Source organism: Dipteris shenzhenensis, chromosome 8 (assembly GCF_047967505.1).
Source record: "Dipteris shenzhenensis isolate YYH24624 ecotype China chromosome 8, Dip_SZ_1.0, whole genome shotgun sequence".
Taxonomy (NCBI): Eukaryota; Viridiplantae; Streptophyta; class Polypodiopsida; order Gleicheniales; family Dipteridaceae; genus Dipteris; species Dipteris shenzhenensis.
The window spans coordinates 27,957,537-27,970,199 of NC_141603.1; the positions used below are offsets into that span (position 1 = coordinate 27,957,537).

A 12,663-nucleotide genomic window follows, 5' to 3' on the forward strand; every position below is an offset into this window, starting at 1 on the left:
TGGTACATCCATTGGAGCTGTATTAACGCAAGAGGGACATCCCATAGCCTTTGAAAGTCGAAAACTTCAAAGTGCTGAACTAAAGTAGAGCACATATGAGAAGGAACTATTAGCCATAGTTCATGCTTTGAAGTTATGGAGACATTATCTTTATGGGTCCGACTTCAAAGTTAAGACAGATCATCAGAGTATTAAACATTTGTTTTCTCAACCAATAGTTTCACCTCGGCAAATGAAGTGGGCAGAATATCTCTAAGGATTTGGACAACTTGAATTAGAATATCAACCTGGTAAGGAGAACGTAGTTGCAGATGCACTAAGTCGTAGACCTAGTGTAAACTATGTCTCCGTAGTGAGAGAAGAATCTCTTAGTGCAATGAAGGATGCCTGCAAATGTGATAAAGAATTTGGGACTATCTATGATGCGTTACTTCAAGGACAAGGTGATTCCTTAGGGGAATATGCAATTCATGATGGGTATCTTCTTAGAGGACGTTTCATTTGTGTACCCTCCACTTTTAGATCCCTAGTTTTTGAAGAGATGCATAGTAGTCCCTATTTTGGACATAGAGGTATTAGAGGAACCATTGATAGAATTGAAAGATATTTCTATTGGTCAGGATTGAGAAAGGACATAAGTACTTTAGTCCAATAGTGCTTAACTTGTCAAAAAGTTAAGAGTGATCATGGTAAGACACCAGGATTACTTCAGCCATTACCCATACCTAGTGAAAGATGGGAGCATATTACTATGGATTTTGTGTCAAGATTTCCAAAGACAAGGACACAAAATGAGCAAATACTTACTGTTATAGATAGACTTAGTAAACAAGCCCATTTCATTCCATGTAAGAAGAACATCACTGCAATCTGCCATCGAAACCGCTAAGTTATTGATTAAAGAAATTTTTAGATTACATGGATTACCTAAGTCCATTACATCAAATAATGATCCCAAGTTCCAAAGCTAATTCTGGCAAGCTCTTTTTCAGGACTTAGGCACTAAATTGCAATTCTCCACTACATATCACCCATTAACTGATGGACAAAGTGAAATAGCTAACCAAGCTATTATCCAACTGTTACGTAGTTATGTCCATGACAATCCTACCTTATGGGAATTGTATTTACTTCTATTAGAGTTTGCATATAACAACTCTACCCATTCTGCTACCCGCAAGGCACCATTTGAGATCATCTATGGCCAAGTCCTTCCCACACTCGTTGCACATTTAGGAGATAGGATTTTGGTTATTGATTAGTTTGCCAAAGATGTGCAAGAAGTACTTACACAGGTTAAATCACATATTCAACGAGCTCAAGAAGTGTACAAGAAGTCTGCAAATAAGAAGCAAAAGGATGTACATTATGAAAAGGGAGATTGGGTTCTTTTAAAGATTGACAAAAGGCATATAAAGACAATCCAAGGAAATACCAAGTTTGTAAAGCTAGCAGAAATATTATGGACCTTTCCAAGTTTCAGAAGTTATACATCCAGAAGGAACTCCAACATCATATAGGTTGACATTGCCTACCAGTTGGAGGATGAAGAATGGTTTCCATGTTAGTATCTTGAAGCCATTTAAGGGAGAACCACTGGTGAGGCCTATTGAAGAAGAAGAACCAGAACTTGAAGACGGGGTAGAATTACTTATTCCGGAACGAATACTATTCCATGAGGTCAGGAGTACCAGGAATAGACAGAGAACTTGATATTTGGTCAAGTTTAAAGGGTATCCTATGGAAGATGGTCAATGGTTCGATGAAGATCACTTGAAGGATTACCCCGCACTTGTTGAAGATTATTTGAAGGCACACACATGAGCACATCTGCTTCTCTAAGCAAGAGGGCATGTCACGATATGATTATTTGTATTAGATCCTTGTGGATCATTCTAGGGAATCTGGCGATTACCCTATGGTTGTAACATTGTAAATTGGCCAATTGAATATAATAAAATATGCACGTATGCATTAGGTCCTAGGATGGTTAGGAAAGGATAGCATTGTGCATGGGTATTGCATTAATCAATGGTAGGCATAAAGAGTCATAGGCTAAGGGTAGAATAATAGCGTATGCCCAAGGGATGTGATCCCAAGAGGCATGAGGGTTGCACCCTCTCCTGGTGTGTGTGTGTGTGTGTGTGTGTGTGTGTATGGGCATTTGCATGCATATGGTTTGTGGCTTGTGTGGAGCATGTAGAGAAGAGTCTAGCAAAAAAATACACTCACGTGGGCACTCCTTCCACCCCATTTGGAGGGCCAATACTTCTCAATTTATGCATCATCTACACACATGTGCATTTCTGCATTGAAGAACATGACAAGAATTGAGGGCAATGCATGTCGTTGGGCAGCATGTAGAGTCCTATATAGAATTCCAACTCCTTTGATGCAGCTTAGATGGTCCACAATACTCCAGAGGTTTTGCAAAGGAGACCTCCTTCGAAGCAACTCTCCTCCTCCTCCTCTCCTCCTCTCGATTTTGCAACTCTCCTCCTCCTTCTCCTCTCGATTTTGGGCATTGGGTTTTTTGTCTTCTGTTTCCATTGCATGCACTTGCTCTCTCCGATAACTCTTTTGTGTTTTTGATCGCTCGTTGAGAAGAAGAAGCTCCAAATCTTGCTCTGAAATGCATTGTTTCCGTTTTGGGCTTTCCTTTTCCGATTTGGAATTCTCGCTCAAGCTCCGATCACCGTTTCTCCTGACTCGCCTTCATAGATTTTGGCATAGTCCTGCTCGACTCTGCTTTCTTCAGGTAAGAGCGCGAATCCTGCAGCGGAAAATGAAAAACCTTCACAGACATGAGATGATGAAAAAATCCTGAAAACGGCAATCGATGAAGGCTAAAAAGACTCACCATAGCATATAGAAAGAGAACGACAAAGCTAGACAAGTTTGGAAAGGCTCACAGTGTGATGGTATCCTAGATTGATTAAATGATAGAGGAAGCCGCATATCTTTTCCCATGTAAACATGTTGCACTTTTGCGAGCCATCCTTTCTTTCCAAACTTGAACTTCAAGATGCGCCCCTTCCACTCATGCAAGATGTCACCTCTCTTGCTCTTGAGAAGCTTATGTGGACCTTTGGCCAATCCTTTCATCACTATCGAGTGATTTAAGCTGTAGATGCAAGGGATCCACTCATCCAATGCATTTCTGGTATTGTGGAAGACACAAGAGGTCACAGCATTGCGTGGTCTTATAGCCTTGCTCCTCACCATGCTTGCAGAGGTTGCAATAGCAAGAATGGGACTCCTACACAAGGTAATGCAGCTCCAACAGAGGCACAAAAGAGGGAGAAGGAGAGGGACAGGGCAGCAGCAACAAAGCCATAGGAGAGGGAGAACTAGCGCCTAAGGATAGATTTCGGGGGCTGCACCTGGTGGTAAGGCGAATGATAACAAGCTGAAACAAGAGAAGCCGCCTAAGCAAGTACTTCTCGGACGCTGCACCGGGTGGTAAGGCGAATGATAAGAAGCTGAAACAAGAGAAGCCGCCTGCTAACAATCTTCTTAGCGATGATAACAAGCTGAAACCCCAGAGAAGTCGCCTGCCAAAAGCAAGCACGTACTGAGAACGAGGGAGCAACCAAAGTGGCATTTCACGAAGATGATTTTAGCGACGCTGATGAACCTGCAACGGCAACTCCTTTTCCTGGGCACGGAAGGGAAAGAGGAAGGGGCAGGGGACGGGGCGTGTCTGACCGGTAACTACTGGTGAGGATCGGGCAGACGTGGAGCTGCCTTCTTTCAGTCGAGACGGGAACTACCTCACAAAGGACAAAAGGTTTTGCCTTGTGCCATCCCCCTGTACTTAATGTTTTCTTGACAAAGTTTATGATGAAGTTGCCTTATCTGTTTCTTCAGTTAGCTCAATGTGTTTCGAGTCAAATTTTGCTGAAATTTTGAACAGGACGTACCTGAAGGTGGAAGATTGTTTGGCAGGTTTAACGTTCGTCATCAGTGGAACTCTCGACAGGTTGGCCTAAAATTGTCATTCAGAGATTAGTCGGTTATGATGTTGGTCACTCGCTGTTATGCTGAGTGTTTATTTTACAGTTAGGAACGAGAAGAGGCGGAAGACCTCATAAAGAGACACGGGGTCATGTGACAGCCAGTGTTAGCAAAAAAACAGTTAGTATCATTGCAAACAACGATTTCCTCTAAAATGCTCTAGCTCTAGATTTTGTGAAAGGTGACAGCAGCTTTGCCCCTGCTTATTTTGGGCATTTTTCAGAGTTATTTGCTTGCTGATGAGGATCGGAGGCTGCAAATCACAGAAAGCCAAAGATCTGGGGTTCGCACTGACTTTTTTCCTGATGTTGTAAAAGTGTTGGGTTGTGACTCGTGCAGCTAGATTGGCGCGCATCATTTATACTTACATGCAAAGTTGACAAGGCTTCTAAGGTAAATCGAGTTGCTTGTAATGTGTGACCTGGACAGAGTATCATTCCTCACCGAAGATGGACTATTTGACGTAATCTGCTCTTCAAAGCACCAGAAGCCCACTCCAAAGCAAGTAGAGACTACAACAACTGGAAAATGAGGTAACCGTGGCAGTCATTTATTTTGGTTTTGATCTCCAAGTTGCAAATCTCAGAATATGAGATCTGTAGAGGTTAGCCTATTGTCCATAGCTTTTGTTGGTTTCATCACACAGGTGTTACAAATAAGGACTCTCCTTATTTTTCAACTTCCATTTGCAGTTCAGGTCCAGGTTTGGGGTGGGGGGTATCTCCCCATCTTAACCCTTCTATCTTGTAACGTGTGTGATTATTGTGTGTGAACGTCCTTCATTGTAGAGGAAGTCCATCCCTTTGATTTAATTAGGCATTGTCAGTAATGGATTACAATTTTCAGTTTTGGCTATGTTTCTGTTGGAGGTCAACATCTCCTGATGTCACGTAGAGAGAGGGCCTTGCTTGTGGGTGTGCCCGCCCAGTGAGTGAGGGTAGTGTAGAGAGTGAGGGCCTGTGTTGTGGGTGTGCCCGCCCCCCCGTGAGGATAGTCTAGGGTATGCTGGTCCCTACGTATGTGCTGTAGGGCTGCAGACAGTGGCAGCCTAATCAGTGTTAAGGGGCAGGGCTGACCTTGAGCCCTTCTTCTAGGGCTCTGTGGAGGCGGGACTGACGGCTATGGAGGCGCCTAGGGGGTCGGCCCTGAGCAGCCCCCTGGTTTTCCAGGGTTGCTTTCATTGATTTTCACCCGCTAGCATGCCAGAGATCTTGCCAGGGAATATCGTTTTTCGATGCTTGCTGATTTTCCCAGGGTTTCCTGAGCTTTCCGATCGGTTGATTGCTTTCCGGGAGTTTTCCTATTGCCTCAGAACCTTCAGATCCTTTTGCTTTGTGCAGCTAGCCTTTCCGTTTGCTAGGTGCAGCTAGGTGGGGTTGTTTTGCTGGCCTCTGTCTTGCTAGGACTCCCTTGATGGGTATTCAGAGCTACCAAGATAGATTGAATTGTTTTGCTGGCCTCTGTCTTGCTAGGTTAGAACCCTCAGCCAGATTCTGAAGAAGGGCTGCCATGGAATGTTGCAGTGGACTGGGATGCCTTTTTTTGTGATTGCATAGCAGGATGGAGATGCTTGTGATCTGATTATTCAGTTGGCTGTCTGTGGTGCTATTCTTGTATTTGCAAGCCTTTTGAATAAAATATAAAGAAATACCGAAAGGGGCCCTAAGTTTAGGGCCAATCTGGTGTCGGGTGCAGATAGGGGCAATCTAGCTCCTAATTTTGGTTTCTGTTATTGATTTGTTGGCTGTTATTATTGTCTTGTTGGCTGTAATAATTCTCTAAGCGGCTGAAATCATGGTATTCGCTGGTTATATTAACTGTTCACCGCCTTTTGGGGATCCCGAAGGCCGGTTACAGGTGAGGAGGTAAGGCAATGGTATTTGAGAAAGCAGGCACATTGTTTGAGTTTTTCTGTCATCAGTTTTGCTGTTATGATTTTCAAATCGTAAGGAAATAGCATCAAGCCATTCTTGCAAGATGGTCCTGGTAGTAGAGGTTTGTAACATTTAGATTTATGAAAGGCACTTAATCATTTGGTTTTTGGCGCATTTGACTCATGTTTTTGGTTGTGATACTGGTACTTTAATCCTTGTTTTATACATATGAGATTGCATTTTGTTCTTTCTGCATATGAGCTTGCATTTTCTTCTTTCTGCAAGTATCTCGTTAAAAATCAAACATTTTGTGTTTTGCAGGAGAAAGCTGTGCAAAATGTAATTAACTTCATGGAAGAGTACTCTCTTACACAGGAAGATTTTGACTCTATCCTTGCTCTCTCAAAATTTCAGGTGATCTGAACTATTTAGGAAGCCTTTCAGGAGGTTTATTAAAACAAAACAAATAAATAAAATTTTTATTTTTGGTTTAAGTAGTTCTGACTTTATGAAGTCCTTATCTTTCACGTATGCACAGGGACAACTTGATTTGATGGAGGGCGTTCAACCTGCCACTAAACAGCTTTGACCAAGGCATACAAACAAAGGGAACATGAGCGACGAGTGAAATCTTCTGATCTGCTCCCTGTGTTTAGTCCATCTGGTCAAAAGAAGGCCCCAAGGAAGCGTGCTATGCCTGAGCTTTTGCCTGTAGAGTCATACGGGGATGAGGATCAGGAGGACGAGGAATTGGATGGTAATGTTTGGTTGACATGCATCTTTTAAGCGGCAAGTAATGTAGAAAAAATTGCAGATGTCTTTGGTGTCTAGAAAGAAATTTATGATGTTACATTCACAACTTTTATATGCTATTTCCAATTGTGTACTATTAAGACTCACTAGTAGTATCATTGTCTGTAGGTTCAGAGGACGAAGAAGATGACAACAATGTCGATAAACTAGGTGAACTTGATCTTGACCGAGATGCTTGCAGATTGGTTTATCAACCAGTTGCAATGTTGAGCTTACATGTGACTTGAATGCACAGCTGATTGTCTATATGCTTATGTGGACATGAATAAGACAACCAGAACAAAATGAATGCCTTTTATCGTTGTCTTGATGAAATTGTCATCAAAGATATCTGGTCTTGATACGATGTATATATTTGCTGAGGGCTACTTATTTGCTTTTGCTTGGCTTGCAAATTGCAGCTGCACTCATGGAGGCAAATGGAAATATCCATTTGAGCTTAGGTGAGGACAGCTCAAAAGCAGGTTGGTATGGGCTGTCCCTTCTAAGTGTCTATGCTCTATTAGTATCTGTGTACAAGTTGTGTTTGTGTGTGGGGTGTTTGGGTTTTTTGAAGTCATTAAAGGTTTTCATCCTTCAAATGTAATATCCTGAAGCAGAAGTGGATAACAGGAATATCAATGAAGGGGAATCTGAAATACCCACAATAGGACACTTTCATACTTATATTGACATTAGGACAGCTGGCATTGTGAGCTGAAAGGCAACACAAGGAGAGATTTTTAAGATATTAACACCAAGCTCTGAAACAAAATAAGCCATCTGCAAGCCATGAACGAAGCCTCTTTAGTGAATTAAAAGCAGCAGCAGATGCTATCCAAGATTTTCATGCTGACAAATTGCGTTATAGGCGGACAAACTAGTGAACACAATATGTAGATGATACTCGTCATTTTGAGCAGTATCAACACAGATTGCATTGATCTTTAAACAACAATTCGAATGTTGCTATGGGTCCTCAACAATGATTCCCGAGCTACGTTGCATGAAAAGTTTCCAACCTTATAATTTTGGAAGGAACGGCATTCAAAACTAGAAACAGCAAAGTAGGCTACTAATAGATTTTAATTATTTAGACACTAGTAACTGAAGGACGAAAATTTTGCATTCAAAACGTATCTCATGCATAACAGATTATAATTCTCATTGCAATATTTAAAATATATATACAACACGTCGTCTAATAGGAGTTGGGATGCGTGGTTGTCAACATGGAATCTTTATCGACATTGAATAAAACAGATGGTGCCAAATACTGTTCTATTGCAGGACTACAAATGGCCACTAATGTAATGATGGTCACAATTGTCTGTCAGTACACAAAATGGGAGGCTCCTATGTTTTTCCAAGTTTCTGATTTGAGTTTCCAGACTTGGGTAGGAGTTTCCTGCATCTTAGCTTCCAAGTATTGATTATGGATGTGGTACAGGAATCTTGCTCCTATCTTTGAGGTTCATGCTTGCCCCCTGATATACTTCGTTCTTGGATGACAAGATTGATCAATCGTTCTGCTCATTAGTTTTAATGCTCTCAGCAGCCATAGCAATAATTGCCTTGCAAACAAGGGCTTTACATCAAGGAACCATCCAACTTATGTTCTGGCTAGCACATCCTTACCTGGAGTCTTAATCTTTTACTCCTTGGTTGGGTTGGTTGTTCTATGAAGGTCACAAGAGTTTGTGGAACGATGACTACGGGAAAGTCAGTACAGGCATGATAGAATACAGTATCACATGAAACTATAGATTAGTTTGGTGTTGTCATACATTTGAAACATTGATTATTTCACAATATACGGTTTCTGCATATTTTGTCTTGGCCCTATCAACCTATGACATGGAGCAATGGCGAAACCAACTTGTTACTGTCTTCTGGATTGCTTTTCAAGCGGTTGATTGCAAGAATGGATAGAGTCAATTGATTGAGGACTAGTCAAATCATATCTGACAGTTTGCATTTTTATGTGGTCTTGCAGGTGGCAGCAAGCAAAGAGGAAGGAAGGCAACCTCGGCAGACAAATACAGAAAAGAAACCTGCAGTTAAGGAAACGAGTAGCGCTTCTAAGCCTGGCAAGCGTAGAAGAGAAGAATAAAAGTTTCCAACCTCTCATGGAACTCCATCGACTCTGCAGGGGCGTCCAGCCTCGCCTCCGCTCTTGGTACAAACACAACGCTTCTCCATCTCGGCCTCTCAGGGAACTCCATCCACTCTGCAGGGGCGTCCAGCCTCGCCTCCGCTCTTGACACAAACACAACGCTTCTCCATCTCGGCCTCTCATGGAACTCCATCCACTCTGCAGGGGCGTTCAGCCTCGCCTCCGCTCTTGGCACAAACACAATGCTTCTCCATCTCTGCCTCTCAGGGAACTCCATCGACTCTGCAGGGGCGTCCAGCCTCGCCTCCGCTCTTGGCACAAACACAACGCTTCTCCATCTCGGCCTCTCATGGAACTCCATCCGCTTTGTGAATATTGTTGTGATGATATTCTTGTGAATATGTGTGGTTTGGATTGTGAACTTGTGTGATATGTTTCTAGGAAAGTAGGGCAGTCTATGGGCTGTTGGAGGGGTGCCAAAAGCTCAAAAACGAAATTCGTTTTTGCTGCATGCCTACTGTTCATCCCTTCCGAGAGGCCCAAATCTGATTTGAACTTCGTCCAGGAGCTTTCCAAGCCAAGTGCCTATGAAAATCGCACTTTTTGGAGGTAGTTTGGAGCTTCCAAGCAACTCAATTTGCTTCCAAACTTGGTGATTCTCTTCCAGCAGGTTTTCCAGGGTTGCTTTCATTGATTTTCACCCGCTAGCATGCCAGAGATCTTGCCAGGGAATATCGTTTTTCCATGCTTGCTGATTTTCCCAGGGTTTCCCAAGCTTTCCGATCGGTTGATTGCTTTCTGGGAGTTTTCCTATTGCCTCAGAACCTTCAGATCCTTTTGCTTTGTGCAGCTAGCCTTTCCGTTTGCTAGGTGCAGCTAGGTGGGGTTGTTTTGCTGGCCTCTGTCTTGCTAGGACTCCCTTGATGGGTATTCATAGCTACCAAGATAGATTGAATTGTTTTGCTGGCCTTTGTCTTGCTAGGACTCCCTTGACGGGTATTCAGAGCTACCAAGTCAGATTGCGCTGATTTCTCTCCTGCCAAGACTCCCCTAGAGGGTATCAGAGCTGCTAGGTTAGAACCCTCAGCCAGATTCGGAAGAAGGGCTGCCATGGAATGTTGCACTGGACTGGGATGCCTTTTTTTGTGATTGCATAGCAGGATGGAAGTGCTTGTGATCTGATTATTCAGTTGGCTGTTTGTGGGCTGATGCACTGCGGTGCTATTCTTGTATTTGCAAGCCTTTTGAATAAAATATAAAGAAATACCGAAAGGGGCCCTAAGTTTAGGGCCAATCTGGTGTCAGGTGCAGATAGGGGCAATCTAGCTCCTAATTTTGGTTTCTGTTATTTATTTGTTGGCAGTTATTATTGTCTTGTTGGCTGTAATAATTCTCTAAGCGGCTGAAATCATGGTATTCGCTGGTTATATTTACTGTTCACCGCCCTTTGGGGATCCCAAAGGCCGGTTACAGGTGAGGAGGTAAGGCAATGGTATTTGATAAAGCAGGCACATTGTTTGAGTTTTTCTGTCATCAGTTTTGCTGTTATGATTTTCAAATCGTAAGGAAATAGCATCAAGCCATTCTTGCAAGATGGTCCTGGTAGTAGAGGTTTGTAACATTTAGATTTATGAAAGGCACTTAATCATTTGGTTTTTGCCTCATTTGACACATGTTTTTGGTTGTGATACTGGTACTTTAATCCTTGTTTTATACATATGAGCTTGCATTTTGTTCTTTCTGCATATGAGCTTGCATTTTCTTCTTTCTGCAAGTATCTCGTTAAAAATCAAACATTTTGTGTTTTGCAGGAGAAAGCTGTCCAAAATGTAATTAACTTCATGGAAGAGTACTCTCTTAGACAGGAAGATTTTGACTCTATCGTTGATCTCTCAAAATTTCAGGTGATCTGAACTATTTAGGAAGCCTTTCAGGAGGTTTATTAAAACAAAACAAATAAATAAAATTTTCATTTTTGGTTTAAGTAGTTCTGACCTTATGAAGTCCTTATCTTTCACGTATGCACAGGGGCAACTTGATTTGATGGAGGGCGTTCAACCTGCCACTAAACAGCTTTGACCAAGGCATACAAACAAAGGGAACATGAGCGACGAGTGAAATCTTCTGATCTGCTCCCTGTGTTTAGTCCATCTGGTCAAAAGAAGGCCCCAAGGAAGCGTGCTATGCCTGAGCTTTTGCCTGTAGAGTCATATGGGGATGAGGATCAGGAGGAAGAGAAATTGGATGGTAATGTTTGGTTGACATGCATCTTTTAAGCGGCAAGTAATGTAGAAAAAATTGCAGATGTCTTTGGTGTCTAGAAAGAAATTTATGATGTTACATTCACAAGTTTTATATGCGATTTCCAATTGTGTACTATTAAGACTCACTAGTAGTGTCATTGGCTGTAGGGTCAGAGGACGAAGAAGATGACAACAATGTCAATAAACTAGGTGAACTTGATCTTTACCGAGATGCTTGCAGATTGGTTTATCAACCAGTTGCAATGTTGAGCTTACATGTGACTTGAATGCACAGCTGATTGTCTATATGCTTATGTGGACATGAATAAGACAACCAGAACAAAATGAATGCCTTTTATCGTTGTCTTGATGAAATTGTCATCAAAGATATCTGGTCTTGATACGATGTATATATTTGCTGAGGGCTACTTATTTGCTTTTGCTTGGCTTGCAAATTGCAGCTGCACTCATGGAGGCAAATGGAAATATCCATTTGAGCTTAGGTGAGGACAGCTCAAAAGCAGGTTGGTATGGGCTGTCCCTTCTAAGTGTCTATGCTCTATTAGTATCTGTGTGCAAGTTGTGTTTGTGTGTGGGGTCTTTGGGTTTTTTGAAGTCATTAAAGGTTTTCATCCTTCAAATGTAATATCCTGAAGCAGAAGTGGATAACAGGAATATCAATGAAGGGGAATCTGAAATACCCAAAATAGGACACTTATATTGACATTAGGACAGCTGGCATTGTGAGCTGAAAGGCAACACAAGGAGAGATTTTTAAGATATTAACACCAAGCTCAGAAACAAAATGAGCCATCTGCAAGCGATGAACGAAGCCTCTTTAGTGAATTAAAAGCAGCAGCAGATGCTATCCAAGATTTTCATGCTGACAAATTGTGTTATAGGCGGACAAACTAGTGAACACAATATGTAGATGATACTCGTCATTTTGAGCAGTATCAACACAGATTGCATTGATCTTTAAACAACAATTTGAATGTTGCTATGGGTCCTCAACAATGATTCCCGAGCTACGTTGCATGAAAAGTTTCCAACCTTATAATTTTGGAAGGAACGGCATTCAAAACTAGAAACAGCAAAGTAGGCTACTAATAGATTTTAATTATTTAGACACTAGTAACTGAAGGACGAAAATTTTGCATTCAAAACGTATCTCATGCATAACAGATTATAATTCTCATTGCAATATTTAAAATATATATACAACACGTCGTCTAATAGGAGTTGGGATGCGTGGTTGTCAACATGGAATCTTTATCGACATTGAATAAAACAGATGGTGCCAAATACTGTTCTATTGCAGGACTACAAATGGCCACTAATGTAATGATGGTCACAATTGTCTGTCAGTACACAAAATGGGAGGCTCCTATGTTTTTCCAAGTTTCTGATTTGAGTTTCCAGACTTGGGTAGGAGTTTCCTGCATCTTAGCTTCCAAGTATTGATTATGGATGTGGTACAGGAATCTTGCTCCTATCTTTGAGGTTCATGCTTGCCCCCTGATATACTTCGTTCTTGGATGACAAGATTGATCAATCGTTCTGCTCATTAGTTTTAATGCTCTCAGCAGCCACAGCAATAATTGCCTTGCAAACAAGGGCT

General features: G+C 41.8%; 2 long non-coding RNA genes across 3 annotated transcripts; both read left to right on the top strand.

The window, feature by feature from the left end:
* The first annotated feature begins 4,069 nt into the window (after positions 1–4,069).
* Positions 4,070–4,510, top strand: LOC147899341 (uncharacterized). The gene is made up of 3 exons (XR_015541400.1): positions 4,070–4,137; positions 4,241–4,300; positions 4,447–4,510. It is a non-coding gene; the product is annotated as an uncharacterized LOC147899341 (long non-coding RNA).
* A 2,301-nt stretch (positions 4,511–6,811) lies between these two features.
* LOC147899342 (uncharacterized) lies at positions 6,812–8,780 on the top strand. Of its 2 annotated transcripts, none has more exons than XR_015541388.1 (3): positions 6,812–6,854; positions 7,106–7,168; positions 8,680–8,780. It is a non-coding gene; the product is annotated as an uncharacterized LOC147899342 (long non-coding RNA). The 2 variants fall into 2 exon arrangements; XR_015541387.1 differs by having other exon boundaries at positions 6,814–6,909.
* Positions 8,781–12,663: the final 3,883 nt, after the last annotated feature.